This window comes from Gorilla gorilla, chromosome 5, assembly GCF_029281585.2.
Source record: "Gorilla gorilla gorilla isolate KB3781 chromosome 5, NHGRI_mGorGor1-v2.1_pri, whole genome shotgun sequence".
NCBI classification, from domain to species: Eukaryota; Metazoa; Chordata; class Mammalia; order Primates; family Hominidae; genus Gorilla; species Gorilla gorilla.
Window position 1 is genome coordinate 189575443 of NC_073229.2, and position 18511 is coordinate 189593953.

Sequence of the window (18511 nt, forward strand, 5' to 3'; positions counted from 1 at the left end):
AAAAAAAAAAAAAAAAAAAAAGGAATGTTGTCAATGTGGGAGTTATCCTCTTGGGAGCTCTTTAAGGATCATTGCATTGCAGCCTTGGAAATCAACTCTAGAGAGACATATGACATTTGAGAACGTAGTAGACTCATAGTCCTAGAGACAGAGGCAGGGCACAATACCTAGGAAGAACTCCAGGGAGAGAGCTTGACCAAGCAGGTGGGAAACTGAGAGAGTATGGACCAGTGCATAAGGGTATTTAATGGGGGGCAGGGTGGAGCACACAAGCAAAAGGCTTGAAAGGATTTTACTGGTGTGTTTGAGTGTCACTAGGTCACAACCAGGGGAGGACAGGAAGGGAAGGCTGTGATGGTGACCAGCCTTGTCCCACTGGTGCACCTGGTCTCCTGGGCCCGCTGCTTACAGCTTGCTTGTGGTGATGTTGAGGCATCAGGAAAATAGACGATTTTAAAATCTACAGTACAAGAGGAGACAAATAAAATGTTCTTAATTCAGTAACTTGTCCTTCTTGAAATCTTTTTTTTTTTTTTGTATTCCATAGATCAATAGAAAACAAGGGTGGGGGAGGGGGAGAAAAGTGGTATGCAATGATGTTTAAAATGGTTAAAGTATAATATCTATGTGAAAGTTTAAATGACTGACATTTTGAGCCAAGGAGCAGCTGGAAAATGATTTTTGCCTGTGTGTCCTCAGAGCCAAAAACCATCAGTCAATTTAATCAATCTAAATGAATTTTCAAAAGTCAAACTTGTTGTATTAGTCTGTTCTCACACTGCTATGAAGAAATACCCTAGAATGGGTAATTTATAAAGAAAAGAGGTTTAATTGACTCACAGTTCTGCATGGCTGGGGAGGCCTCAGGAAACTTACAATCATGGCAGAAGGTGCCTCTTCACAGGGTGGCAAGAGAGAGAATGAAAACAAGCAGAGGAAATGCCAGTTGCTTATAAAACCATCAGATCTTCTGAGAACTCACTCACTATCATGAGAACAGCGTGGGGGAACCACCCTCCATGATTCAGTTACCTCCACCTGGTCCCCCTTGACACATGGCAATTATGTGGATTACAAATCAAGATGAGATTTAGGTGGGGACACAAAGCCTAACCATATCTCCCGTTAAAGGGAAAACCCCAGTGAATACTAAAGTTTCTATTTGAACAGGTTAAATACTATAAAAACACAAAAAAACTAACATTAAAAGATGAATGTGCAGAGTGATATAAGAAATCTTTCTTTTATCCATTGAAGAAAACGAAAAATATACAAAAATTTGGTTTGAAATCTTGTCATTTACATTTGAATCTAAAGAAGGTAATGTGGACTAAGCCATATTCATCACAGTGTGTAGCATATAGAAGGGTCTTAACTATTTGAACAACTCTATTGGGATAGACATGTTTTTCTGGAATAGACTCAGCTTTTAATAAAACTGTTTTATTATTATTATTACAGAATAAATGATGTAAAGAATCCATGAATATTAAAATAAGTTGCTGGGTGAAATTTAATATTTGTGCTGAATTCTCTAAACTCCTAACCTGACAAAATTCATAGCAATAAATATACCAACTCACTTATATATCTATATACTGCATTACATTTACACATGAGACTTAAGCCAATTTAAATAAAAATACATTGATTTGTCAAAAGTAAACAATAACTTAGGGGAAAACTTTTATCAAAAGTGTCATGTAGTTTACAGACATCTCATTATCTTCTATGGATACTCAATTTCTCTTAAATCCTCTGTTCTGTTCCACCCCAAGCAGTTACTTTTATTATCCATTATCTCCATTTTTGTCACTTCAGTAGATTGCCACAAATGTATCACAGGCAAATTGAACAGAAATATTCATCTGAGATGAATATTTCACCCTTTCACTATAATGATTTCTTTTTATCAAGTGAAGTGTCTCCACAGAAAGTCTTGAGTGAAAAATGGTAAGTGTAAATGGAATGCAAAATGGAAAATACTTTCAGCTATTTTTAAATGACTGGATATGAAAATAAAAACATCAAGCTGGAAGCAGGGGGTAGGCAGCATGGTTGGTGTATGTGGGAATGGCACAGAAGAGTAAGCCCAAAAGAGCCTCCACGGAAGCAGCTACAACCTACAGTTCTCAGCAGTGATGTTTCGCAGGAGCAGATCAACCCAACCTGTGGATCCCAAGGGACACACTTGCCTGAGCTTTTCATTGATGTGTCCCCCTGAATTCCTAAGGGCTGTTACAAAAGCCTGAGAAGAGGTTCTGGAGGCTTCATATTCATCAAGAATACAAGCAATTCTCAACAAATCAGAAATCTGTAAGTAAACAGAATTCCAAATCAATGCTAGATAATATTTAGACTTTTGCATGATGCAAATGGCTTGTCAAGATTATCCAGCACTTCAAGATTGTCTTTGTATAAATTACTTACTCTTTTGACAAAGTATATCAGAAGCCATTAGTGCAGATTTAACACTGGCTATATGACATAAGGAAGGAGGTCCTCTTCTACCTAGGATGCAGAAACCTGGAAAGTGTTCCTGCCATCCTAGCTAAGAAATAAAGCTAGATAACTTCCAAATGTAACTTTTTTCTTAACCCATCAGAGAGCTAGTTCACAGAGCAAGTAAGTAGCCTAAAATCAAAGAAACCACATGGCTCTCCAAGGACAGGTGAGATAGAGTACTGACTCACCTGTAGCAGAGCACAGGAAGAAGTGATGCTGGAAACCACACTAGCAGACAGGAAAAATTCAGCCAAAAATTGTAAATGTTCCTAACAGTCGTGTGTGGGCAGGCATGAGATCACAGAGCCTCCAGAAGCCATGGACACAAGATGAGGTAACACTGACTCAAACACTTTTCTTTACATATTTCCACTAGGTGCTCACAGAAAGGCTTCGGGTAGGGTTGGTTGCCAAAGAAGGCCCTCTGCAGTGGTACAGCCTTGAGGAGGGGTTGGTTTACTCTTGCAAAAAGGCACAAAGTAGCTCCTGGACTTTTCTTTCCTATGAAAAAAAGGCTTTATGCCATTAGCAGAGGAGAAAAACGAGTCACATCCAATATATTTATGATGATTCATTGCAGCTGGGGAAAGTGTAAAAGAAAAAAGTCCTGTATCATGGGAAAAGTGAAGAAAAAACTCCTGGGTCCAATACCCTAAGCCAATACAATGGATGTCTTCTATCATTGGAGGAGAAAAAGAAAATTCCTTTCATACAAGACCTTCCACAGTCACTGAGAAAGACCTCCAAAACATAAGGCCTGCCTAAGGCTGAGGCTAATCCAGGACAATAAGGGGATGCCCCTCTCCTATCTCTATCACCAGGCTAGCAAGCACTGAGAAACAAATGACACAGTCTATCCCTGAAACAGGGACAAGAGAATGGAGAGAGATATTTGTCTATTCCAAAAAGATATATTTAAGCCCTAACCCCAGTACATTTGAATGTGACCTCACTCAGAAATAGGATCTTTGGAGATGTGATCAAGTTGAGGTTACTGCATTCAAATGGGCTCTAATCCAATGACTGGTGTCTGTCTAAGATGAGAAAAATTTGGATGCAGACACAGAGTGAAGCACATCTTGTGAGGACACAGAGACATAGAAGACAGCCACGTGAAGGTGGAGACAGAGACTGGAACAATGCTGCCACAGGCCAAGGAATGCCTGGGGCTATAAGAAGCTAGAGGAGGCACGGAGGGTTCTTCCTTGGAGATGTGGAAGAAACATGGCTGTGCTGACACCTTGACTTCAAACATCTAGTCTCCAGAACTGGGAGAGAACAAATTTCTGTTGTTGTAAGCCACCACTTTGTGGTAATTTTTTACAGTAGCCATGGGAAACTAATAACACCCTTCCCCTGCCACATATAAGACATAAGTATAAAGGAAAGACTGAAAGCTGATGATGGGGAAGAAACACTGAGAAAAGCCCTTCAGCATACCGACCACCACCATAAACACAAGGTAACGTAGAGGAATTTGAAGCCAGTGGTGCAGTGAATGTAACCAGAACCACAACAAAACATAAATCCAGATTAGCCACTGGCTACATTGACTCCATGGCCCACACTAAAAGCCTTTCAGATGAAAAGGATGGACCACTTACAAGCATCAATACCATTTACCTCAGTCTTTAGTGGTCTACAAATGATGTTCAGCTTTTAATCAAAAATTAGAGGACACACATGCAAGCTTTAACATATCATCTTCAAACTGCTGAAAATCAGAAATAAATCTTAAAGGCTACCAGAAAAAAGGACTCATGACCTACAGAAGAACAACAAGAAATTATGAAAGATTTCTTATCAGAAACTATGCATAGTAGAATATGATGTCTTTTTTGCCATATTATCCTTATTTCAATTATTTATCATCGTTGTTCTTGCTCTCAGATTGTCTCCCAAATATCTATAAATTTCATCATGCATTGAACATTGAGAGTTTTTCTCTCTTGGCCCTTTCACATAAAATGTGTATGCCACTTCAACTTTTAAGATTCATGACACCTAAACAACAGACTATTTCATTCTGCCTCACGTTCTCCACATGTGTATTCTCCACAGGCACTAACACAGTGCTTTTCACATAGTAGACATCAGTAAATGTGTCTGGAGTTTAATTGAAATTGTTCTTGTCTTATATTGATTGACTTTTATTTCATCCCAATATTTTTCCTTCCTTAGTCAATCTTTTCATAGTATTTAATCATATTCAATGTATGTTCATTTTCACTTAGATTACTGAAGTCATCTAAGAAAGTTCTGCAACATGTTGTTTAATTAGAAAATATTCTACATTTTTTTAATCAATCAAATTTGCTGAGGTTTACCTTTTTACTAGGAAAAAATAAGTTGCACATTTCAATATATTTTGTTCAATTATGGGGTTTTGCATGAAGAGTTTGTAATTAAGCTATACTAGAAAATAAAAACCTAACTAACCATTTCAGAAAATTTTATCTGAAGCGTCTGCATTTTGGCACCCTCTTAAGTCCATGCACTAGAGGACTAATTGTTGATAAGTTACAGAATTTTTTTAAATTTGGTTTGATCAAGGTTACAAGATTATTTCAACTTAAAAAGTGTTATTATAAATAATGAACACCCATACTTTGACAACTAATTCATTCCTTTATCAAATATTTATTAAATACCACATTGTCACATGCCAGGTACACACCAAGGCATTTGAAATACATCAGCAAGTAAAACAAACAAACAAACAAAGCATGTTCTCAAGAAGCTTACATTCTAGCAGAAAGAAGGTAGAAAATAAGCAGGTAAATTACATAGTGTGTTGGGAGATGATAAATACTCAGGGGAAAGAAAATAAAGCAAGAGAAAGCAGATGAGAGGAGGAAGGTCACATAGCAGAATGAAAATGGGAGAATAGAGCAGAGATATATGGAATTTGTTGGAGAAAAACAATCAACAGATTAAATTGAATAATCCAAATTTAGAAATCTGTTAATATGTGACTACTGTATCTCTTTGATCTTTTCTAATGATTATTAACTGTGTTCAGAATTTATGGTTATTTTACACTTCAATTTTTATATTCAACTTAAAAAGTGTTATCATAAATAATTAGATTTATAAATAAATAAATAATCTACAACCACATATTTGCTGTTAGGCAAAATTCTAGTATGCAAAAATGTATTTATGAATATCTTCACGACAGTGACAAGAATTTCAACTCCAGTATGTATGGAATTCCATTGTCTTTTCCTGCAGATAATTAGAAAAGGGAAACCTGAGGATTGAGTGTAGAGACGGAACATAAAGCAGATGGCACAACAGCAGTCAAGGTTTTCACAATAAAGATTTAGGAGGAGAAAATGAGGTGAAGAAGTCATATGATGAGACCTCTTGCTCTGTTGAGAAGGAGGATGTATTAGTCCATTCTCACGCTGCTATAAAGAAATACCTGAGACTGGGTAATTTATAAAGAAAAGAGATTTAATTTTCTCATGGTTCTGCAGGCTACACAGGAAGCAAGATGGCTTCTGCAGCCTCAGGAAACTTTCAATCATAGCAGAAGGCAAAGGGGAAGCAGACAAGCCTTACATGGCTGGAGCACAAGGAAGACAGAGCTGAGGAGGTGCTCCACACTTTCAGACAACCAGATCTCATGGTAACTCACTCACTGTCATGCAAACAGCATCAAAGGGGAAATCTCCCTACACAATCCCATCACCTCCCATCAGGCACCACCTCCAACATTAGGGATTACAATTTAACATGAAATTTGGGTGACAACACAAACCTAAACCATTCTTGTTCCACCCCTGATCCCTCCCAAATCTCATGTTTTTCTAACATTGCAAAATACTATCATGCCTTCCCAACAGTCCCCCAAAGTCTTAACTTATTCCAGCATTAACTGAAAAGTCCAAAGCCAAATGTCTCATCTGAGACAAGGCAATCTCTCCCATCTATGAGCCTATAAAGTCAAAAACAAGTTAGTTACTTGCAAGACACAATAGGGATATAGGTATATAGGTATTGGGTAAATACTCCCTTTCCAAAATGGATAAATCAGCCAAAAGAAAGGGGCTACAGGCACCATGCAAGTCTGAAACCCAGCAGGACTGTCATTAAATCTTAAAGCTCCAAAATAGTCTCCCATGATTCCATGTCTCACATCCAGACCACACTGATGCAAGGGGTGGGCTCCCAATGTCTTGGGCAGCCCCACCCTTGTGATTTTGCAGGGCTCAGCCCCCACAGCTGCTCTCAAGGGCTGGCATTTAGTGCCTGTGGCTTTTTCAGGCACAGGGTGCAAGCTGTCAGTGTATCTACTATTCTGGGGTCTGGAGGAGGGTGGCCCTCCTCTCACAGCTCCACTAGGCAGTGCCCCAGTGGGGACTCTGTGTGGGGGTTCCAACCTCATATTTCCCCTCCACACTGCCCTAGTAGAGGCTCTTTATAAGGGCTCTGCCTCTGCAGCAGGCTTCTGCCTGGACATCTAGGCTTTTCCATATGTCCTCTAAAATCTAGGCAGAGAATTCCAAGCCTCAACTCTCACACTCTGTGTACCCACAGGCTTCACACCATGTGGAAGCTACCAAGGCTTACAGCTTGCATCCTTTGAGCAACCCTAGTACCTGGGTCTCTTTGAGCTATGGCTGGAACTGGAGTGGCTGAGATGCAGGGAGCAGTGTCCCAAGGCTGCATAGGGTAGTGGGGCCCTGGGTCTTACTCATGAAACCATTCTTCCCTCCTAGGCCTCCAGACCTTTCATGGGAGGGGCTTCCATGAAGGTCTCTGAAACGCCTTCAGGGCCTTTTTCCCATTGTCTTGGCTATTAGTGCCTGCCTTCCTTCTAGTTATGCAGATTTCTGCAGCCTACTTGAAGTCCTCCCCTGAAAGTGGGTTTTCCTTTTCTACCACATGGCCAGGCTACAAATTTTCCAAACTTTTACACTCTGCTCCCCATTTGAATATAAGTTTTAGTTTTATGTCATTTCTTTGCTCACAAATATGAACATAGGCTGCTAGAAGCAGCCAGGCCCCATCTTGAACACTTTGCTGCTTAGACATTTCTTCCACCAGATACCCTAAATCATCACCCTCAACTTCAAAGTTCTACAGATCCCTTGGGCAGGGACACAATGCCTCCTACTTCTCTGCTATTGTATAACAAAAGTTACTTTTGTTCCGGTTACCAGTAAGTTCCTCATCCCCATCTGAGACCACCTCAGTTTGGACTTCATTGTCTAAATTACTATTAGCATTTTGGTCACAACAATTTAACAAGTCTCTAGAAAGTTCCAAACTTTCCCTCATCTTCTTATCTTCCTATCTCCTTCTGAGCCCTCCACACTCTTCCTACCTCTGCCCATTACCCTGTTCCATAGTTGCTTCCACATTTTCAGGTATCTTTACAGCAATACCTCTCTCCTGGTACCAATTTTCTACAATAGTCCATTCTTGCATTGCTATAAATAAATAACCTGAGAATGGGTAATTTACTTAAAAAAAAGAGGTTTAATTGGCTGATGGTTTTGTAAAAAAAGAGTTTTAATTGGCTGATGGTTCTGCAGGCTCTACAGGAAACATGCTGGGAAGGCCTAAGAAAATTTATTATGCAATCATGGCCGAAGACAAAGGGGAATCAGGTACGTCTTACATTGCCAGAGCAGGAGGAAGAGAGAGAGGGGGAGGTGCTACACACTTTTAAAAAAACAGATCTCATGATAACTTACCCACTATCACAAGAACATCACCAAAGGGGAAATCTGCCCCCATTAGCCAATCATCTCCCAACAACCATCACCTCCAACATTGGGGATTACAATTTGATATACAATTTGGGCAGGGACACAGACCACCATATCAAAAGAAGCTAAGAAATGTGTAAAAAAATACATAATTGTCTTATTTTAAATATCTGTGAACATGTCAGTCTAGAGCAAACCCACCACTGGCTCATGTCCACCAACATGGCAAAGAAACCTGCACCAATGAACTAAGCTGAAGCCAAGGCCTTAGTGCTGAAGCTAGTGGCTCTTATCATAGGAAGAATGAAGTACACCTACTAGTTCTTTTACCCCAGCTTTATTAAAGTATATAACAGACAAATTAAAATTGTATTCACAGTCACGCATCACATAAGGATGCTTCAAAGACAGACCATAAGATTATAATAGAACTGAAAAGTTTCTAGCCTCCAGTACTGTACTAAGATTTTAGTGCAACATATTACCTGTTCTGTGTTTGGATATGTCTACGTACACAAATACTTTGTGTTACAACTGCCTACAGTATTCAGTGCAGTAACATGCTATACAGGTTTGTAGCCTAACAGCAATAGGCTATACCATAGAGCCTAGGTGTGTAGTAGGCTATGACATTTAGGTTTGTGTCAGTACAATCTATGATGATTGCACAATGACAAAATTGCCTACCAATGCATTTCTTAGAATGTATCCCTATTGCTAAGCAATGCATAACTGCATTTGGTGTACAATGTGATGTCTTGATATATGTTCATACATTGTAAATTGATTAAATTAAACTTGAATATATCCATCTCCTCATATATTTATCTTTTTTGTGGTAAGAACACTTAAGATCTGCCTTCTTGGCAATTTTTAAGTATACAATACATTATTAACAATGGACACCATGCTGAAAAATAGACCTCCAGAACATAGTCCTCCTGTGTACCTAAAACTTTGTACCCTTTTATTAACACCTCCCCATCTCCCACCCTGTCCTCTGGCAACCATATTTTACTTTGTGCATCTATGAGTTTGACTTTCTTAGATTCCATATGTAAGTGAGACCATGTGACATTTGTGTTTCTATGTTGGACTTATTTTATCCAACATAATGTCTTTCATGTTCATCTGTGTTATAATAACTGGATTTCATTATTTTCCAAGGCTGAATGTATTCCATCATTTATATAGACCACATTTTCTTTATTCATTCATCTCTTGATAGATACTTGATAGATACAGATATCTCTTGAAGACACTGATTTTGTTTCATTGGGATATATACCTAGGAGTGGAATTGCTGGATCATATGGTAGTTCTATTTTCAGTTTTTTGAGAAAACTCCACGCTGTTCTCCATAGTGGTTGTGCCAACAGTGTATCTCCTGGCTCTCGTCGTCATGCAATGTTGAAGAACACAGACTCTGGAGCCAGACCCATCTCACACTCATGAATACTATGAATTCAGCCATGTTGTTGGCCTCACAGTGCTTGCTCTAGTGTTCTTTCTGTAAGATGAGAATGACAATGGTACCTACTCTTATGGGAGGTATGAGGATTAAGCAGGTTAACTTACGTGAGGCACTTAGAGCATCAGAATAGGTGTTCCCAAGTTCATGGTGCCCATCACTGTTTCAGGCATGGTGGACAGAGTGGACAAAACAGAGTTAAATCCTGGAACTCTTGGAGCTGACATTCAAGCAAGGGGAAACAGGCAAAAAACTAAATAAATAAGTAAAATATATAGAATATTACATAATAGATATGTTTTGGAGAAGAATTAAGCAGGCATGTTGGATAGCAAAGGTGGGGTTGTGATTTTGAGTAAGGTAGTCATGGAAGGCACCTCTGAGCAAACACTCAGCTCAGTCCTCAAGAGAGGGCCTGCAGATTCTAGGGAGGGGCAGGGCAGTGTCCTGAGGCCCAAGTGTGGCAGAATGTCTGGGCACCTTAGAGAGGCCACTTTCCTTGGAGTGAAATCAATCAGGGGACAGTGGCAGGAGAAAGGGCCACAGAGCCTTCAGTGTAGGAGCCCTGGGGAGCCTGGAGGCACTGTAAGAAATTTGGATGGTGATATCATCTGGCTCTGTATTCCCATCAAAATCTCATCTTGAATTGTAATTGGAATTGTAATCCCCACATGTTGGGGGAAGGTCCTCATGGGAAGTGATTAGATCATGGTGTCAGTTCCCCCATGCTGTTCTCATGATAGTGAGTGATTTCTCACGAGATCTGATGGTTTTATAGGGGCTTTTCCCCTCTTTGCTCTACACACTTCTCTCTCTCTCCTGCCGCCATGTGAAGAAGCACACATTTGCTTCCCCTTCTGCCATGACTGTAAGTTTCCTGAGGCCTTCCCAGCCCTACAGAACTGTGAGCCAATTAAACCTCTTTCTTTTATAAATTACTCAGTCTCGGGCAGTTCTTCATAGCAGCATGAAAATGGACTAATATAGCTGGTCTCTGAGGCAGTGGGTGTCATGGGGTGGCCTCAAGTTCTAGGAAGACACACAGGGTGTTGAACTTGGGGGAACAAAGGAAAGAAGCAGGGGACTGAAGGAGGTGGCCTGTACTCCAGGCAAAATACACTGATGGCTCAGCCTGCAGTAGTGCCTTGAATGGCAGTGAAGTTCTGAAGCTTCTCTGAAGATAAAGCAAATGGAGCTGTGTTTAGCAGGGGAAGGTAACATTAGTATCCATCATAGCTGTCTTGATGAATTCCTGTCACAGAAGATGAGCAGAGGTGGTGGGCAGAGAGAGTTAGCAACCAGGCTACTTCTGACCATAGCCATAAGGCATTTTGCTGGCATGGATGCTCATTCTCGAATCCTGCAGAGGTAAATGATCTGTAGGTCTATGCTCCATGACATTACCTATGCATATGGGAAAATATATTCACTAAAAGTTTAATTAACATATTTCATATAGTTTGCAAAGTATTAACATTTTCTCATAGTAGAGAGACCTGGGAACATACAATAAATCAATAAGGCAAACACCTGACTGTGGCTGGGCAGGCTGGAGAGCAGCTGTGGCACCCAGCCTGAGTCTGCAACAGAATTCTCTAAATCCCAACCAACAATGCACCTCTCACTGAAGAAATCCACCCACAAAGCAGTGTGGGATTTGTATTACTGCATCCTTAGTCAAGCAGATATCATTTGGTTTCCAATTCTGGGCTTCAGTTTCAGTGAAATGTGTAAAGATGGGAGGGACTCCGGGATGCGAATCCTTTCAGAATTGCTACTTCTCAGGGATCCTCATCCAGAAAGACAATTAAAAATAGAAACTCATCCTGGGCAACATAGCAAGACTCTGTCTCTACAAAAATGAAAAAATTAGTTGGGCATGGTGGTGTACCCTGTAGTCCCACCTACTCAGGAGGCTGAGGTAGGAGGAAAACTTGAGCCTGGGAGGTTGAGGCTGCAGTGAGCCATGATTGTGCCACTGCACTCCAGCCTGAGGGATAGGGTGAGATCCATCTCAGAGAAAAAAACTAAAAATTAATAAAAAAGTAAAACTTATTTAAATGGCAGCAAACATGCTGTAGGTTAGATATTTAGAACAACGTTTCTAGAGAGAGGTGAACATATGTCCAAAAGAAATATTACTTTTCTTGGTGAAATTTAAGAATTTCTGAGGGTGTGGTGGAAGAAGGGATACAAATACCAAAATCAGAATATTCCTCTTGGTTAGTTTCAGGACCGATCCACACAGATGCAGAAAGTCAAGCTTGATAACAGGCAGGAAAAAACATGCTTCTGAGAACCCTCCATATAGGGTGACAGAAGGCAGCGCAGAGCCTGCGGCCACCAAGCTGAACCAGGCAGGAGTCAGCGTCACTGTGCTCTCTGTTGAGCAATAAATACACTCTGCTCTAGGTGTGCTCCTTTTCAAGGAAGCTAATATATAAATCTGAATTTCAAACATATGTCAAATAATTTCTTCATATTTTAAAATCTCATTCTTTTTTGTAGGAATAATTACAGTCTTGAGTTTAAACAGCTCTACACAGTGTAGGCAACTCCGGACAATTCCTGTATTTTATCAATGTTTGTTTCCCCAGCACTGGCCTGCACACAGTCAGCACTCAGTCAAGTTTTATGAATAAATGCTTGAGTGCATGAAATATTACCAATGTTCTTTCTGATCAGATTCTTGGGTGTGAGGAACGGAAATCCATCTGAACTGGCCTAAGCAAACAAAGGAAGGCTCTGCTGGCCAGAACTCAGACATCCAAGGCAGGGGCCATGTGAACTCAGCCTGGTGGGGTCAGGAACCAACTTCCACCGCTCAGAGGCCACGTGGCATGTCCATCCCTTCCTTTCCTGCTTCTCATGGGCTCTCCTTCTTCACTGTAGGTGCAGATATGGCCAGCACCTACCCAGGTCCCTCCCCTAACCCTGGATGCCATCTGCATCTTGGCGGGCAGTTTCCACACTCTCCCCCTGTCCTGTGCCTCTCTGCCTGAGAGCTTTCCCAGCCACAGAGGCTTGCAGGCTCATGCAGGGGGATGGGAGTGATGTTGCACCCCCAGGAGCACTTCCTTACCTCCCCAGCCAGTGGAAGACAGGCATTGGTGGATAACTGTCTTGACTTCTGCTCTGCATGACGTGGTCATTTGGGGATGTCTTACATAGTCTCTCGAGGTGCCCCAGGGGATCGCTGCAGTTATTGGTGTCTTCAGAAGAACAGTCTCATCAGACTTGATCTTCAATTCGTTATCTTGAGTTGTCTTTACCATCGTTTCCAGTGTTGAAATAGGGAGACTTGAAGCATTGAGGCACCAGAACAGAGGCAAAGTCTCACGCGGCTCAGTTTTCTCCCGAGACCCACAGTCCAGCCAGGCACACAGCTGGGGCCGGAAGGTCACATGTATCCACTTTTGCTTCACTGATGGGAAGTTTCCATCAAACACCTGGGGTTCTTCCTTGTACTCTGGATATTGTGCCAGTGAGAGACACCTTAGCTCAAAAGTCATGTGATTCACACGCCAAAGACACTTGAAAGTGAGTGAGTTAAATGAGGACAAGACACACCGGGGACTGTTGTGGGGTGGGGGGAGGGGGGAGGGATAGCATTAGGAGATATACCTAATGCTAAATGACGAGTTAATGGGTGCAGCACACCAACATGGCACATGTATACATATGTAACAAACCTGCACGTTGTGCACATGTACCCTAAAACTTAAAGTATAATAATAATAAAATTTAAAAAATAAAAATAAAAAGTTTTTTTAAAAAAGTCATTTATAGCCTCGCACATCAATAAAGGAAATACAGTGGTCAAACAGGCTTATTAGAAATGTGAATAGTGGTGTTCTAAGAAAGAATAGCTAATATTTACATTTCTGAAGCAATTAGATGATAAATGTTCGTCCATTTTACTAGAGTATAAACCAATTTTATATGTGTGCAAAATCCTTGATATTGGAAGAAATCAATAAGAGATCAGTTTTACTTTGCTACTAAAAGAAACTTTTACCACAATTTTATCATTTCTGCCAAAAATTCTAAGTTCAGTATGTGTTGAAAGCACAGGAAAATGTGTAGCAAAGCATTGTCAGGAGCAGAGGGAAAACCTGAATTACCTTCAGTGACCCAAGAGGATTTGAAATGGAAAAGACAGTGAAGCAAATAATTACCTTCAAATAGATTTTAAATATGCAATTGCTTATAAGGGTGCAAGCATTTCAGAAAAGTCTAGGATTTGTTAAAAGAGAAGCCAATAAGAAATCCAAGTAAAATATATACAGTCATGCACTACATAATGACACCTTGGTCAATGACAGACCACATAGTCAACGATGGTCCCATAAGGTTATAATGCTCTATTTCTACTTTACCTTTTCTATGTTGAGATATGTTTAGATACACAAATACTTATCATTGCATTACAATTGCCTACAGTATTCAGTACAGTCACATAATGCACAGGTTTGTAGCCTAGGAGCAAAAGGCTACACCATCCAGCCTAGCTGTGTGGCAGGCTGTACCACCTAGGTGTGTATAAGTACATGCCATGATGTTCACACACCCAGGAAATCGCCTAATGACACTTTTCTCAGAATGAATCCCTATCCTTAATGGCTGGATTCAGAGATAGTTTTCTTAAGTAAAAATGAAGTATCTGAAGTCATGTGTAAAAAGTCACATCCAACATTTATTTTTGAGGAAGGATGGGCTAGATGGGAATCTCAGAGCATGCCAGTAATGATTAATTGTGTGTGTCCACTTAGGTGGGCAGCAGTACGCCCAGCTAGATCCCTGGCTTAATCTTTCCAGGTGTGTCTGGGAGGGTGTTTCTCCAAGAGAGACTGACATTGAATTGGTGGACTGAGGAAAGCAGATGGCCTCCAAGCGTGGGTGGGCCTTCAGCAACGCACCACCGGCCTGAACAGGACAAAATAGCACTGACAGGGCGACTCCTCTCTGCCTGGGAACTTGAGCTGAGACATCTGTTTTCTCCGGTGCTCAGTGCTCCTGGATCTCAGGCCTCAGACTCTGCCTAGAATCTATACCATGGGCTCTCTGGCTCCCAGGCCTTTGAACTACACCCTGGCTTTCCTGGGTCTCAAGCTTACATGTGACACATCATGGGACTTCTCAGTGTCCATTATTATGTGATCCAATTCCTTGTAATAAATCTCTTTGTAAATAGATATAGATACAGATGCCTCTAGAGACATATATGGAATCATTACTTATTGGCTCTTGTTCTCTAGAGAACCCTAACTAATACAACACCCCTGCCCTCAATGTGCCTGCCCCACCCTGTGGGTGTAATTGGAGCTGGGGTTAGAGTGGCATTCCTGTGGTTAAGACTTGATATCCCCTTTCTTTCCTCCACTCAGTCATCCAGCACAGACACATGGATTCCTCACCATAACAACATAACACAGACTGAGTGACTTACAAGTTTATGCCCTTACAGTTCTGGAGGCCAGGAGTCCAAAATTAAGGTGCAGGCAGGGCTCCACTCCTGCTGAGGGTGCTGGAAGGGATCAGGCTCCTAGCTTCAGGTAGCTGTAGCATGGCAGTGTCACACCCATCATCACATGGCATCTGTGTCCTTTTTTATGAGGACACCAGTCATATTGGATTAGGATCACCCTAACGAGTTCATTTTAACCTATCATCTGCAAAGACCCTATGTCAAAAAAGAGGTCATTTTCTAAGGTACTGGAAGTTAAGACTTCATCTTTTGAAGGGACACAATTCAAACCATAACAGTCACCAATGCATCAAACATAGTGACGATGCTGAAGGTACAGATATGACTACTCTGGCCTCTTCCTCAAGTGGTTCCCCTCCTGTCCATCCAGGAGTCAGTGACACAGAAATTATATATATATATAGACACACACATATATATATGATATAAATCACAAATATATATGCCATCTGTGATGCTGCATACACAGGAGGAGCTCCATGGCCGCTCTGGGAGGATAAAGGAGTTTCCCAGAGGATGTGGACATCTGAGCTGACTCTTAAAGACAAAGCTTATTTAATGTAGGAGGAAATAAGGGAAAAGGGAAGGGTGTTTGTAGGCTGAAAAACCTTCCCCTGTCAGGTCAATGACAGCACCTGTGGTTGTCTGTGCGGCCAGGATGCAGGGTGCTGTGACAAAAAGATTGAGACAGGATGCACAGGGGAACTAGAAGGAAATGGTGAACAGTTTTACCAAGAGTGGGTCAGTCCAGTGCTGCAGATGAGGCCGATGACAGCACCCATGGTTAGAAGTGAGGAAGGGGAAAGACAATGACACAAAACACTCCTTAGGGGAAGCTTGCTAGTGAGAAGGAAGCAGTGAGGGGAAGAAGGTGCTTCGGGATGCTTTAGGCTCCAGGCAGTGAATGCCCCAACTCAACAGAGCTTAAGGGATGAGAAAACATCTCGTATGGTAAAGGACCAGAGGTAGGTGGCTTGGGGAGAACATGACGAGGGTCTTGACTCAGTCTATGGGCTAGTGCCCTACTTATGCCCAGTTGGGCATGTCTACATCAGCTTCTAGACATCCTTCCTCATATCAGTTGCCTGATAGTGGTGAGCAGCCACTAGGGCAGCCTGCCTCCCTGTCATCTGGAGGACTCCCTGTCATTCTAGAGCACCCCACTCCCAGCTGTGCAGTGAAAGCCTTCTCTTTGTCTGATTTGGCCAATTTAGTTCCTATTCTCATTCCTAGACCAATAAGAGGTGCTGGGGGAATACCCACGCCCAGCTTAAACCTGCGATCCTGACCAAATGCTGGGAAGGATGAGGTCAATACAGCCAGCTTAGTACATTAGAATAACTAGGGAAACTTGGCCAGCCATGGTGGCTCACACCTGTAATCCCAGCACTTTGGGATGCCGAGGCAGGCAGATCACCTGAGGTCAGGAGTTTGAGACCAGCCTGGCCAACACGGTGAAACCCCATCTCCATTAAAAAATACAAAAAAATGAGCCAGACATGGTGGGGTACACCTTTGGTCACAGCTGCTTGGGAGGCCGAGGCAGGAGAATTGCTTGAACCCGGGAGGCAGAGGTTGCAGTGAGCCAAGATTGTGCCACTGCACTCCAGCCTGGGCAACAGAGTGAGACTTTGTCTCAAAAAAAATTGCTAGTATCCAGGCTCCACCAAACTCTTGATTTAATTGGTCTGAGTTGAGGCCCAGGCATCCATATTTTTTTAGAAATTTCCCCCATGTCAGTCTAATGTGCAGGTAAAATAGAGAACCACTGAATAGGGCTAATGTGGGCTCTACTCTTAAAGCTAGAGGGAAGGTCAGGTCCGCTATGTTATGAGGCTATGATACAGGAGAGGTGGGTATTTGCTAAAATAAATAAATATAAAATAAGTTAACAACACAGATTCCTTTAGGCAGGCAGAAGTGAGTAACGCATGCTGGGTAGGCAGCCAGTACTCTAGAAGGATAAAGCCAGGCAAGCTTGTGGTTTTCCTTCCTCTGTTTGTAAGATGAAAACTTGGGCATGCCTGTAACTTACTAACTTAAGGCAAAAGACCTTGAGGAGAAGGAAGGAAAAGATAGAGTACAATCAGTGGGGCAAGGGAGATGTGGACTTCACATCAACGTAAATGGGCTTAGAAGCCTGATTAATGTGTGTTTGGAGTCGTTTGCAAATAAGGGACAGACCCTGAGATCAGGGAGGAGCTGCTGCTTAGCAACAGGAAGGCATCAGGCAGTGTGTTTGTTTGGTGGTGGGCCTTGGAGAGCAGATCTACGAGGGTTTCTCCAACAGCAAGGGTTGTCATTCCCCCTGTCTGCGGGTGGCGCTTTTCCGCCGGATGGTTCTTCCTAGGCATACACAGTCCTGCATCATCAGAACATGGGAAAGCTATTCAGGGCGGCCTGCCTCTCACTGTTCCTGGTAAGAAAGATGCAAGCACTAATCTACAACACACACTAGCAGCGCAATCTGGAAAAGACCTTGGAACTAAAGTTCTCCTGTTAAACTTTGCAAGAAGAAAATCCGGGTTAAATGGCATGTCCATAGACCAAATCAAATGGTTTTTGAGGTTTCACCCATGAACACACCTTTGAATAATATATACTTTGAATGACTCAGATGGAAGAGATTTATACACATTTGAATATAAAACATATTTTATTTAAACACAACAATGAAAAGGCTGGACTGAGAGCCACAGCTGAGCAAACTTTGATGATAATGTATTAATTTTGGGTCAGGTCTCCACAACAGTAATAAATGGAGACTGTGAGGTCTTACAGCTTACTCTCAAAAAATAATTTCTCTTCCTTAGAATTTAGTTGTACATTTGTAAGTGGACCCAAGAGCCAACTAGATAATGGGACCAAATCCAAGTTAAGATCGTATTTATTTAGGATACGAAACATAAAGTTATATTTGAAAGTAAGTTTAACTTATTCTCACTAACTCTAAGTTCAAACTGGGTTTATAAAAATATTTCACAAAAAATATCACGGTGTTTGATTAAAGTTATCGTTATTTCACTCCTTCTGATGATTTTATGTTTTTTATTACCATTTCGAATGAGAATATTTTTATATATTGTGTTCCCAGTTCTCTGAAAGAAATACATATTGGGTATGTTTGACTTGATAAATTATCCTTTGAGATGAAATATTAAATGCTCAGGAATATTTTTAGATTCTATGCAATTTTAAACATCAACTAAAACCTTTTGATGTAATTATGCTTCTATTCTGCTAGTAATGCTTTATCCTTGAACATTTTTTTTTTCCATCTACTTAAAGACCAGTGTGATAGTATGAACATTTACTAAACTCCAA

General features: G+C 41.3%; 1 protein-coding gene across 1 annotated transcript in view; it reads right to left on the minus strand.

Moving 5' to 3' along the window:
* Positions 1-278: 278 nt before the first annotated feature.
* C5H6orf118 (chromosome 5 C6orf118 homolog) overlaps positions 279-18511 on the minus strand; it is a 54267-nt gene continuing 36034 nt past the window's right edge. Inside the window, exon 11 of the mRNA XM_055390765.2 lies at positions 279-460. The gene's annotated coding sequence lies outside the window, so the exon portion shown is untranslated. The remainder of the gene's footprint in view (positions 461-18511) is intronic.